Source organism: Saimiri boliviensis, chromosome 7 (assembly GCF_048565385.1).
Source record: "Saimiri boliviensis isolate mSaiBol1 chromosome 7, mSaiBol1.pri, whole genome shotgun sequence".
Lineage (NCBI taxonomy): Eukaryota > Metazoa > Chordata > Mammalia > Primates > Cebidae > Saimiri > Saimiri boliviensis.
Genome location: NC_133455.1, coordinates 61,285,865 through 61,299,672, shown reverse-complemented (window position 1 = coordinate 61,299,672; position 13,808 = coordinate 61,285,865). Strand labels below are relative to the sequence as shown.

The following is a 13,808-nucleotide window of genomic DNA, read 5'->3' as shown; positions in this document are numbered from 1 at the left end:
TTTTAGAAAAGAAAGATTCTAAGTGATGTTGTCTGCAGCATAACTTTAACGCACAACATGACTCTGCCTGTTTCATCCTGTTATTACTTCTCAATTTCCACAGTAAGATTCTTTTTTCTCTTTTAGCATGATCGGGGTTATGGTATTTATTAGGATTGCACCATCTCTGATCTAATTATTAAATTGTTAGATATAAGTACATATGTTGATTGGAAAAACAAGGGATACTATTTATAGCTTATTCCTTTTTGTGACAGCTAAATATAGAAATGGCTAATTTGATACAACACAACCCAGCACCAATTATCAACTGAGTAATTCGCAATAGCAATTTAAAAAAAATATCTTGAAGACTCTGAATCCTGTAGGGTAAGCTATTCTGGTGTATAAGGCTAAGAAGCCGTATCTTCTTTAAAGCTTAATTTCTTTTAAATGAAAGATTTAAACAGGTTAGTCCTCCTCATATTCAAAACTATATATACAATAAACATTAAAAGAAAATCACTGAAAACTTTGCTTTTCCTTTAGTCTAAAATCTTGCTGCTAAGCCCTGAATCCTGCTTGGAAATTCCTGCTAAGCTATCATTTGGCATTATTACCTGCTCAAGTCTCACACCAGAGACATAAGTAACAAAATAAAAGAATCTGGCAGCTCTGTATTTTGTGGGAAACAGAGCTTGACTTCTTGAATCAAATGATTTATTTGGGCCATCTTGATGACTGTTTTCTACAATATTGAATCAGACAGAAAGCTAATCCAATTATATTATTAAGATGGATGTAACTACCAAATGCATTATTTTTTTGACATTGTTATTCATCAAGGATCACAGACAAAATTATCTATAACTTTGTATCAATACCAGAATCATTATATTGTTTTTAAACACTCAAACTAAATTCTCATTTTTAGTCTTTGTATGCACAGAACTTTGTGCAATGCCTAGAACACAGTGGGAAGTAAATACATATTTTTAGAAATAAACTTAAGTGAAACAGACATTGTGTGACGTTTTTCACCTGAGGATACCACTTTCTATACAGATTAACCAATAAATTTCTGTATCATTTTTAACAAGAGCCATATTTAAGCCAAGGTTAAAGAGTAAGGTTCTTGGTTTACTAATGAAAAACAACAAATCTGAATTCCCCAGCTGGGAATTTGGCTGACAATATCTCATAGCACTGACTTTCACTCACTGGTTCCCCGCATGTGATTATAACGGAAGATACTGACTAGTCTTTTAGTGAAGTCTGCACACAAACACAGGACACCTGAGTTGCCATTATTATAAAAATGTCTAGATTTAGTGAATTAACACACTGTGAAACCCTCTCTCAATATTCTTTTCTAGTTATAGTCACCTTTTCTCCAATGTCAGTGTGGGAACCACACTAAACAAAACAGAAAACATCTGCTCCATTCAATGTCTTTTAAGAACTTTTGAGTTCTGTTCAAGTGAACGTATTTATAATTCTACTCTCCTTAGGATGATTATGATTTGACAAGAAACTTCTTACGATTGTGGTAGGATCTTTGTTGTTAAGATATGTTGAATGATTGCATAGCATTTTTTCTTTTAATTTCAGACTTTTAGGCTAAAGGTATTTCCCTAGATATCACAGAGGTTCTATGCTGACTCATTTACCTACATTTACCTGAATAGATATAGACATAAATCTTAATATTTACCCGCCTAAGCTGGCAACATTACACAGAGGACCCTCTGCTTATCATGATAGATTATCTTACCTGTTTGGAAATTGACTGGATATTGTAATGAAGTCGACTTCCATTTGTACTCTTTTTCGTGCTATTTCCTCACCATAGCAAGCAGGACTGATCACAAAGAATTCTAAGCTTGTGTGCCGAGATGAAGCCTCATTTAGTCACCTGAAGGTAACCGCCTGGTGCTATTTCTAGAGACACTGCGGATCAGGACTACTGTAGCAGCCTGTGCTTTCCCAGGAGATATCCCAGGTGCTTGCTGTTTCAACGGTTTACTAGAATTGAAATTCATGAGGATTTTTTTTCCATGGGAATTAGCAAAACTGTTAGATGATAACTTTATGGGCTGGGGGCAAGGTGTGTTTTATGAGGAATGTTTTTATCTTCCTGACTTAAAAAATATTAAATGCTTATAAACTATTTTCATAATAAACATAAATTTCTTTTGGAAGTTCCACTATTTTCCACCAAAATTTTCTTACTTGGTACTAGGGGCTTTACAGGTATCTTATTTCAGCAGTCTAAATGACTTAGAAACAAGTGTTATTATTAATTTTTATATTGATGGTGAAATTAAAGTGACTTAAGCAAAGGCAAAGTAATGAATCTGGGATTCAAAGACTGGCTACTCTGATTCCAAAACTGATGATGTTTTTTTCTCACCATAACATATGCATATCATTATGATTGAACACAGAGGGATTTCAGATAACTGTTGTAATTATTATTACTAGAGAAATATTTGGCCTAAAAAATAGATGGCAACAAAAAATTGAGACAATATCTCTGTCTTTTAGAACATAACAGTCTGATAGAAAAAGGATAGTTGAAACACTACGAATTCCATGAATTATGGAATTCCGTAAGTTCTATGGCATGACTCTAGCAAGGTTGCAATAAAACATTGTCATTTATACATTACTGGTAATGTTTAATTGATTTTAAAGCAATAGGGCAGTGTTAAGAGTCTTAAAAATATTCATGAACTTTAACCCAGTAATTTCCCAACTGTAAATCTATCTTAAGAAAATGATCTAAAATAAAAAATAATTAGGCACAAATATTGTCTTTGCAACATTATAGTAAAAAATCAGAAGCAATTAAATGAACATCAACAGTAAAAAGGATAAATAATGTTACATCAACATGAGATAATTGTTGTCTAATTCTCCCTCTCATCCCTGCATCATTAGTTCACCCTTTCTACTAGATCTTTCTAATTCATATTCAAATGTGTTTTGATATTTCTCATATTAGAACAAAAGCCAAACAAACCCAAATATCCTTTTATGCAGCTACCATTCCTTTTTGTCAATCTCCTTTTAAACAAAAGGTCTCAAAAGAGTTGCCCATATTTATTGTTTCTAATTCCTCTTTCCACCTCCCATTCTCCCTGTATCAGCTTCTGTTAAACTAAACCAGGATTGCCACATCCAATGTTCAATCCTCAATCTTCCTCCTGTTGACCTTCCTCCTTAACACAAAGGATTCCTTCTTCTTCTCTGATGCCCTTCCCTGCATAGGCTTCCAGGATGCCACCGTTTCTTAGTTTTGCTTCTCATTGGCCATTCCTTTTCTTATTTGTCCTCATCTTCCTTATCTCTATACAATAGACAGCCAAGTGCTCAATTCTTAGTCTCTTCTTTTCCTCTAAACTATAGTCTTACATTAAGCAGGATCTCTCCTTTAGAACTCAAGACTCATGCATCCAATTGCATCCTTGACACACTCCCTTAGATAACTAACTGTATCTTGTCCACACTGAACTCCTCATTCCTACTCTACTCACCTCTACCCTACATTTGTTCCTCTGTCTATTCTCTTCCTCTCCATAAGTAGCAACTTCAATCTTCCATGTGCTCAGGCTAAAAAATCAGCCATCCCAGGTGGCAGAGGTTGTAGTGAGTCGAGATCATACCAGCCTGAGTGACACAGGGAGACTCCATCTCAAAAAAACAAGACAAAACAACACCAAACCCAGTCATCGTTCTTGTCTCCTATCTTTCTCTCAGGCTCCAGAATTGGTAAAACCAGTTAGCATTACCTATGAACAATATTCAGAACAAGACCACTTCTACCACTTCCACGTCTCTCATGGGCCAAAGTCACAGACTCTGAATTGGTCTCCTTGCTTCTACTCTGCCTTTTAATTTTCTGCAAAAAGCTGAAGTAGTTTTTTTAAACCATAAATTAGATCATGTCAGTACTTTTTAAAAAACTCTCTGAAGGCTTCTAACTCATTCAGAATAAAATTAGAATCTGACATGGTCCTATTTGGTCTCTATAGCACTCCCCCCATCTTCTACCACACTTCCTCCTCTCCTACTTCATTTATTCCAGTCTCCTTGCTGCTTTTCAAACACACCAAGCTCCCTCCAGCCTCAGAGTCTCTTTTTAAACTGTGTTACTGTTGGAAATCCTCTCCCTGAGATATCTGCAGGGCTCCCTCCCTCCAGTCATTCAGGTCACTACTGAAACATTACCTTTCCAGAGATGACTCCCCTAATTAGACTCTTTTAGAATACCACCTTTCCTGTCACTGTCTGTCTCCATACCTTGCTTTATTATTTTTTTTCTTAGCACTTGTCATCACTGATGTGTTACATTCTGTTCCTATTAGAAGACAAGTTTCAAAAGAGCAAGGATTTTGGCTGTCTTGCTTACTGATGATCCACAGAGCCTAGACAATGCTTGGCTTATGGCAGAAGCTCAGTAAGTATCTTTTGGATTAATGAATAAAGCAGGTCTATAATATAATGTGAAATAAGTATAATACAAATATATGTATATAATAATTACAACTACATACATATGTTAAAGTCTATAAGATGCAATGATTTTGTAAGATACAAAAAAATGCAAAATACTGTGGGTGGTAGAATTTGAATATTATTTTGTTGAGCTAATTTCAAATATTTTTAAAATACAAACTTACCACGTGTATCTGGAAAACGATTGCAGCTGACAGTTACAGAGAATGCAGTGGCTATTTTAGAGAAATGACTTGCTTCAACCACATATCTCAGAGGAAAATAACCACAGTGATTTCAGAGTTAATACCATTCCCCTACATTTGGACATCATCTCCCATTAGTATAGCACACCAGTTAAGTGCTATGATTCAAAGTCAGACTGTTTGGGTCTGAAACATAGCTCTTCCACTTCATAGCTGGATAAACCTGGACTAGTTACTTAACCTCACACAAAGTCAGTTTCTTCATCTGAAAGAGAATATAATGGTCTACTACGTCAGAGGTTGCTAAGGGGATTGATTGAGAACGCTTCTAAGATGTGTAGGGTGTTGCCTGGAACCTAATATGTACTCAATAAATGTTACTATTCAAAAATTTTGTTATTAAATTGAGCAGAGATTTTCACAGATGAGGAAACTAAAATTCAAAGTGGTTAAATGATAACTAATAAGTGGCAGAATTAGGACTTCTTACCCCATGTTTAATTTTTCGACTATGTCAGGTGGCTATTCTTCAGGATACAAGTAAAGATTGGGCTCATTCTGCTTAGTATGTTTGTCTCTTGGCAAAGTTTTCTGTCATATCTCACATCTATGTCATAATTTACTAATAGTGGCATCTCATAAGTGATGTGTATTTTAAAATTATATCTTACAATTAGCTTTTCTAAAAAATGGATAACGATATGTAATTATTTTAAAGATAGTTTAAAACCTTTAAGTTTCAAATAATTTAAAAATTCTCATATGGGGATAGGTATTAAGAAAAACACTAAATTTCGTACACATACTGACTTCTGTTGTATGAGGGGTCTTCAAAATCTTCAAGGAAAATGCATATTATGAAAAAAGATGCATAAATTTCAAAATGTTTTTTTTTTTCATCAAAATAAACTCAAATGAACTTGTTATAACATATCTGAACAGGATCTAGTTTGAGGCACTAAGAAGAATGAGGTATCAGTTTGAAAAGAGCCCCTGTCAGAGAAACATTAATTCTGCTAAAATTGAAGAATTTTAGCAGAATTATTCTTTCCATTTAAGGAAAGACAAAAACCAAATTTATGGTGAAGTTTGGATAGAAGAATAGTGAAATCATTAATGATCTATTAAAAGTTTGTTAGGACAATGTACCAAAGGGATCAGCAGTTTACTCATAGGTAACTTTTTGTTTTTGTTTTTTTTTTTTTTTTTTTTTTTGAGACGGAGTTTTGCTCTTGTTACCCAGGCTGGAGTGCAATGGCGCGATCTTGGCTCACCGCAACCTCCGCCTCCTGGGTTCAGGCAATTCTCCTGTCTCAGCGTCCTGAGTAGCTGGGATTACAGGAACGTGCCACCATGCCCAGCTAACTTTTTGTATTTTTAGTAGAGACGGGGTTTCACCATGTTGACCAGGATGGTCTTGATCTCTTGACCTCGTGATCCACCCACCTCGTCCTCCCAAAGAGCTGGGATTACAGGCTTGAGCCACCGCGCCCGGCCAGTAACTGATTTTAAGAAGGGATGAGACAATGTTGAAGGTGAAGCCTGCAGTGCAGATCATCATGTCAATTTGCAAGTAAAAATTTTATCTTGTTTGTGCCCTAATTGAAGAAGGACAGTGATTAACAGCAGAAACAATCACCAATACTATAGACATCTCAATTGGTTCAGATTACACAATTCTGACTGAAATACTGAAGTTGAGCAAAGTTTCAACATGCTGGGGTGTCAAAGTCATGCCCAGATCAGAGCAGAGTTTTCATGGAAATTCTAAACAAGATAAAAATCCTGAAGCATTTATTTGAACAGTTGTAACAGCAGATTAAACATGGATTTACCAGTACCACCCTGGAGACACGCGTAGTCAAAGCAATGGCTACCAAGAGGTAGAATTGATCTAGTCAAGGCAAAAATAGATCAGTCAAGAGTGAAGGTCATGGCAACAGTCTTTTGGGATGCTTGAGGCATTTTGTTTGTTTACTTTCTGGGGGCCAGAGAACAATGACATCTATCTATTATGAGAGTGTTGTGAGAAAGTTAACCAAAGCTTTAGTAGAAAAAACACTTGGGAAAACTTCACCAGAGAGTCCTTCTTCACCACAATCATGTTCTTGCTCATTGTTCTCATCAAACAAGGGCAATTTTGTGAGAAGTTTGATGGGAAATCATTAGGCATGCACCTTACAGTTCCGATTTGGCTTCTTATCACTTCTTTTGGTTCCCTAATTTTCAGTTAATAATGTAAAAAATAAGTATTGACATAGTTAACTTCCTGGGACCCTCAGTTCTTTAGGGATGGGCTAAATGGCTGGTATAATTATCTGCAAAAGTGTCTTGAATTTAAAATGCAGCTTATGTTGAGAAATAGGGTTTATATTTCTTATTTTTATCTTTTAATTCCATTTTCTATGAACTTTTTGAAGTTCTCTCATATACCACAAGCTAACCACATTTCTTTACTAATGAACTATTTAACCATGTTTAAAGAAATGAGGGAGAAGATGGTAGCTAGTTAAGCCAGACACTTTGGCTCTAGAATCCCTCCATAAACAACAGATGAAAATTCTGGAATCATATATGAAAATTTAAAACTGTACATGTAATCTCATTATAAAAATATTTTAAAAAAGATGTTTGTTGCCTAACTCAATTGCCGAAAATACAGACCCAATATGAGAATGACCAATGCTAGAAATAATGGTGTGTCCGCCTGGGGATTCAGGAAAATCTGGTATAACCAGAAGATCTATGAGCTAGAAATAATTGTGTGTCTATTTACCTGAATGACTGAAGAACTTCTTGGAAAGGAATTTGGCCTAAGTGCCATGAGAGCTAGGTCTCAAAAGAGTAATGTAAGGACGATATACTGGAGTGAAATGGAGGGGAGGGAAGAAGAAGAATGTAGGTCAAATTTGTGTCAGAACTCTGGGGAAATAAAGCCTGAAATAAAAACAAAACCTAACAAAAACTCTACAACGTTTTGGGTGAATATATAGCTAAGGAACACACACAGATGGAAGAAGAGATGCTGGAGAAGACTCCCTTTCTTTTGGTGGTATTTAGTGCAGAGCTTTAGCCCAGAGGGGCTCGGACAGCTAATCAATACACATGGGTCCTCAATACTTAGACACAGGATCTTGAACCCCAGCAGCAATGAGAGAAGAGTGTCCTTGGCACAGATAACAATGACATCAGGATCAGTCCAGGAATCCTTGACATAGCCACAGGCAGATACTACCACTGCCAACAGCTATGGCAATTTCCTATGCACAGGAGACCCCATAGCAGGTGAATGAGAGAGTAAGGGCAGAAAACTTCACTTCTGAATAATGTTATACAAAACTATTTTAAGAGAAAGTGGATGTCTTTTAGAGATTCAGGGTGGGACATTGAGAAGGGCTAGAGATGTAGTAGTAGTTGATGTGTAGGGGTGTGGTAAGGGAGAGGGTAGGGAGATTATAATCTCTGTTATATTGCAAGTCTTACTGCCATGCTGGTATGGCTAGGGCAATATGTTTATTTATTTATTTATTTATTTTTAAAAAAACCTTTTAGGATGCTGCATACTTTAACATATTTTCCTCGTCATTTTTCACCGGGCTTACTACTTCTCAAAATTCAGGTTTCAATTCAAATGATCCTTTCTCAGGGGCTCTTTTGTTACACACCCAACTTACATTAAATTACATCTTCTATTTCCTAAGGTGACATTTTAAATATGATAACTATAATAAAGTATTCTTTAAAGACTCAAGAAAGTTAAAGTAAATAGAATGTTGGAATAGCTTCTAGACAGAAGAAATGTGATCAATCTTTGATGATTTTCCAGAAAGCCACAAATGAAAATTTCATGGTAACCCTAAAATAAGCTAAATCTTCATGAATTTAATGTGTGAGAATAAATTTACTGTTTGTTATTAACTCATAAGAATTCTTCTGAGTATATTATTTTCAAGTTTTGTTACCATAATACAGCTGCATCATTTATTATTCATACAGTCCATTAGTGTATAAACATCATTTCTCAAATAGATTTGTATTACAAACCAGAGAAATATATGAGTACCTCAAAATTTATTATCCCATTTACCCTGAAGGAAGTGACAAAGTGTTAAGATTTATTGTCATTGGTAGAATCATTCTTGATACAAAAAGTAAACAAAAATCTTAAATATGTTTGGTTAGCAAATGCATCCTATTTGATGTGCATACTTTACAGTTCTTGATTTTGGAGCACTGCTCACTGTCATGTAGTTTGAAGAAGGCACTCGCTAAATAACAAATTGTCAAAAACATTTAATTGGGTCCTGTATGTTCAAAATGTATTTAGCAGATTTTTAATAACAGATGATCTGTCTTCAATTTCATTTGACTGCCCTGACATAGGCACAATAAAGATGAGTAAGATGACTTTATGTGTCCCTCATGAGAGTACACACTTTTTTTCAACATTATGGTTTCCTTAGCCTTGTAAACAAACACTGACTCTATGACTGTGAATTAAATGTTAACGAGTGCCAATTAGCATGTTTAAGACAAAATAGATGTGTCATTTGTGAACATGTGTTAGGGTTAACATAATCAGTAATTTTATCAGTGCTAAAGATAATCACAGAAGCTAAGGAAAATTACATGCTTCTCAAAAAATGTATTAGATCCCTGCCCTGTGTCTGAAAATGAATTGCCAAGGTAGAAAATATCTCTCTTCCATTGAGAATTTACATTTTTAGGGCACCACGGTAGACGTAAGTAAACCATGAAAAGGAAATCAATGAAATGCCATACTGGCTACATCTGTAATTTAAAAAAAATCCAGTGTAATTAAAAAAATTAACTAAATTGTCTAAACCCATTATAAAATAAGCAATAGCTCATGAAGGAGTATGGATGAGTCATATCCTTCTCTTTGCTCTTGACTACACTTTGCTCTTTCAGGCTCGCTCTTTGTTTGTACTGCTTGTTTTGTTTCCCTGGCTTGGAGTGAACCAAGTAAACACTTGATTCACTCAACAAATATTTATTGAGTTTCTAATACATACCAGGGACTATTGGGCATATAGTAGTTATGAAGTCCTCGTCTCTGCCCTCACAGTCCTCTGAAAGCTCTTTCCTGCTCTTATCAAAGGCAAAATCCCTCCACTACGCTCCCATCCCCTACTGTGCTCTCAAGAATTTTCTTCCCTTTTCATTTTCTATATCATCAGTTTCTCCGTCACTACTGGGTTATTCCTACAGCATGTAACTATATACAAGCTACCCTGAAAATTAAACCTTTATAGGTTCCACATCTCTCTCTACCTATTGTCCCATTTCTTCGTTTCCCTTCACATACAGTATTTTCAAGCAAATTATCTATAGTTTGTCTCATCCTCATCTCTATTCTGCTCTTCACTCTCATCTGACATTATCTTAACAATAGAAGGAAACTAATCACGTCAATGGTCCCACCAATGACCTCCATACTGCCACGTACAATAGACATTTGTGTGTCCTTATCTAATTCTTAGGATCTTTTTGGACCACTGAGTACTCTTCTCTTCTTAAAATTTTCTTCTCTTAGCTTCTGTGGCATCATATATTCCTGGGTTTGCTCCAACACCAGTGGTTTTCTTTCTCATCTCCTTTGTTGGCTCCTCTTCTACTCAACTTCTTAATGCTGATAAAACTTAGGGTTCCTGCCTGGACACTTTCTATTTTCTACCCTTTCTATTTTGTGTACTCTTTCCCTAGGCAATTTCATCCAGTCTCATGTTTCATACATTCTATGTGCTGATATTTTCCAAATGTCTGTATCTTCAGTCAAGGTCTTTCCTCTGAGTTCCACAGACGTTTATATTTAACTATTACCTGATATCTCAGTTGGGATGTCTAAAAGGAATCTCAAATTCAAGGTGCCCAAAATTGAGAGTGTGACTATTTTTTAAACCCGTTATTTCAACATTCCTGTTTTAGTAAGCAGAACTACTAGTTATTCAATTATACAAGTAAAAACTTGGGAAGTACCTGTGAATCATGTTCTTCCCTCACCACACCCACTCCATCCTCAGATCTGTTAGTTCTACTTCCAAATATACAAGAAAATGTCCCATTTTTATCTATCTCCACTGTCAGCATCAAATTCAACTACTGCCATCTATGTCTTGGGAGACTATTACAGCATCCCTGCTTCCATTCTTGTCTCCTTCCAATCCATTCTTCATTTATCAAGAGAAATACTATAAAAATATATAATCAATCACATCTATTTTATCTATTCTGTGCAGAAACTCTTTAAGGTGTTTTTCCCTACTGCTTTTATAACAGGCTCGACAGCTCACCCTGGCTTACACAGCCCTGCATGTCTATGTCTCCAGCTCACTTCACTGCCTCGTCTTTCTCTCTTTCCAGTGCTCCAGCCATACTGGCCTAGTGTCTGTTTTTCAAATCCCTGTCCTGGCTCTTCCTTTTCTTTATAACGTTGCTCTGCTAAATCTTGAAATGCTGCTTACTCTGATTCATCAGGTTTTGGCTTAAATGTCTATCCTCATGGAGGCTACTCTAATTGGTTTATCTAAAGAAACACCCCTCTTCCACCCTCATCACATTGTCTATCACAGCATCTGTTATGTATCTTTTATACACCTTATTATAGTCTCTAATAACCCCATTTGTGTGTGCTCATTTGTTGTCTCAGTGTTAACTCTGAGGAGTGAGCCACTTTGCCTCGTTTACCCCAGTGCCTGTTATAGTTCCTGGTACATAACTAGGTGCTCAATAGATTTTTGTTGGATAAATAAATGCAGGCAAATGGAAAACAATAGAAAAATGGAATGAAATAGTAAATAACAAAAAGTGGTCTAAGCACCTTATTAGAAGTCTAAGGGGCTCCATGAGCAATCTTTTAAGGGCACCAAATCCCTCAATCAGAGAAAGAGAAGTCTAAGATCCACTTACCTCCCTGACCATACCTGCATATATTAATTTTTATCCTCAAATAACAGTCCAGAGTACCTACAGGTTGAAGTATACCATTTAGCCATGACAGATACATATAACACTATGTCTATGTTAGATATGCATACCACATAAACTTACCACATGTATATATATAATAAAACACTCTTAAATCTAGACATACCTCAATGTATTATTTTATAATTACTTAAGAATATTGTTCTTGATTCCTTAGTTGAGGTCCCAGTGTCACGTGTTTATTACCTCTAAAATAAAGCTTCATCTTTATACATTCAGTTTTGGCAATATGACATTTCAAAGAAATTAAGAGCCATGAGAAAAATCACTATGTGCTTTTTAAAAAAATATATACAAAGGAAGGAGGTTTAGTTGAGTCATAGTTCTGCAAGGTTGGGGAGACCTCAGGAAATTTACAATCATGGTGAAAGGTAGAGTAAGCATCTGCCTTATGAGGTGACAGGAGAGAAGAGAGCAAGCAGGGGAAATGTCAGATGCATATAAAACCATCAGATGTCATGAGAACTCACTATTATGAAAAAAGCCGGGGGAAATCTGCCCCCCATGATCCAATCACTTCTCACCAGGTCTTTCATTCAACACCTGGGATTACAATCCAAGATAAGATTTGGGTGAAGACACAAAGTCAAATCACATCAACCTTCTAGTCAAAACTGAGGTATTCTATCAGAAATAGTATTTCACATTATTCCCATTAAAAAGTATGACATGTTAATATTGCAATCATTAGAGTGTTCAAACAGCTAAAAATGACTGAATAATTGTTTCTCTACTGAAAATATTAGAAAGGTGATCAAAGTTTTCATATAATGATAAAGATAAAAATATACAGAAAAGGTATTACTGAAATGTGTATAGATTTTATGAAGTATGTGTAACTTATAAACTTTTTAATTTTGAAATGAGATTTTTCTAATTTTACATATTTGTTCATTTCATGCCTAATTTTATGTTTGTAATTTTGTATTATTTTTTATTATTATACTTTAAGTTCTGGGATACATGTGCAGAACGTGCAGGTTTGTTACATAGGTATACACTTGCCATGGTGGTTTGCGGCACCCATCAACCCATCATCAACATTACGTATTTCTCCTAATGCTATTCCTCCCCTAGCCCCCCAACCCCCTGACAGGCCCTGGTGTGTGATGTTCCCCTCCCTGTGTCCATATGTTCTCATTGTTCAACTCCCACTTATGAGTGAGAACATGCAGTGTTTAGTTTTCAGTTTTTGTGTTAGTTTGCTGAGAATGATGGTTTCCAGCTTCATCCATGTCCTTGTAAAGGACATGAACTCATCCTTTTTATGGCTGCATAGTCTTCCATGGTCTATATGTGCCACATTTTCTTTATCCAGTCTATCATTGATGGGCATTTGGGTTGGTTCCAGGTCTTTGCTATTTTAAACAGTGCTGCAATAAACATATGTGTGCATGTGTCTTTAAAATAAAATGATTTATAAGTCTTTGGGTATATACTCAGTAATGGGATTGCTATGTCAAATGGTATTTCTGGTTCTAGATACTTGAGGAATTGCCACACTGTCTTCCCCAATGGTTGAACTAATTTACACTCCTGCCAACAGTGTAAAAGAGTTCCTCTTTCTCCACATATTCTCCTACATCAGTTGTTTCCTGACTTTTAAAGATGGCCATTCTACCTAGCATGAGATGGTATCTCATTGTGGTTTTGCTTTGCATTTCTCTAATAACAAGTGATGATGAGCTTTTTTTTCATATATTTGTTGGCTACATAAATGTCTTCTTTTGAGAACTTTCTGTTCATATCCTTTGCCTACTTTCTGATGGAGTTGTTTTTTTCTTGTAAAATTGAGTTCCTTGTAGATTCTAGATATTACACATTTGTCAGATGGATAGATTGCAAAAATTTTCTCCGATTCTGTAGGTTGCCTGCTCACTCTGATGATAGTTTCTTTTGCTGTGCTGAAGCTCTTTAGTTCAATTAGATCCCATTTATCAATTTTGGCTTTTGTGCCATTGCTTTTTGTGCTTTAGTAATGAAGTATTTGCCCTTGCCTATGCCATGAATGGTATTGCCTAGGTTTTCTTCTGGAGTTTTTATGGTTTCAGATTTTACATTTAAGTCTTTAATCCATCTGGAGTTAATTTTTGTATAAAGTGTAAGGAAGGGCTC

General features: G+C 35.7%; 1 protein-coding gene across 2 annotated transcripts in view; it reads right to left on the bottom strand.

Annotated features, from left to right (window-relative positions):
* PTPRR (protein tyrosine phosphatase receptor type R) overlaps positions 1–13,808 on the bottom strand; it is a 296,114-nt gene that overhangs the window by 149,569 nt on the left and 132,737 nt on the right. Inside the window, exon 1 of one of the 2 annotated variants that reach the window (XM_074402554.1) lies at positions 1,754–4,488. The exons of the other annotated variant lie outside the window; for it this stretch is intronic. The gene's annotated coding sequence lies outside the window, so the exon portion shown is untranslated. Of the gene's footprint in view, positions 1–1,753; positions 4,489–13,808 lie in introns of those variants that run through there. 2 annotated transcript variants of the gene reach the window in all.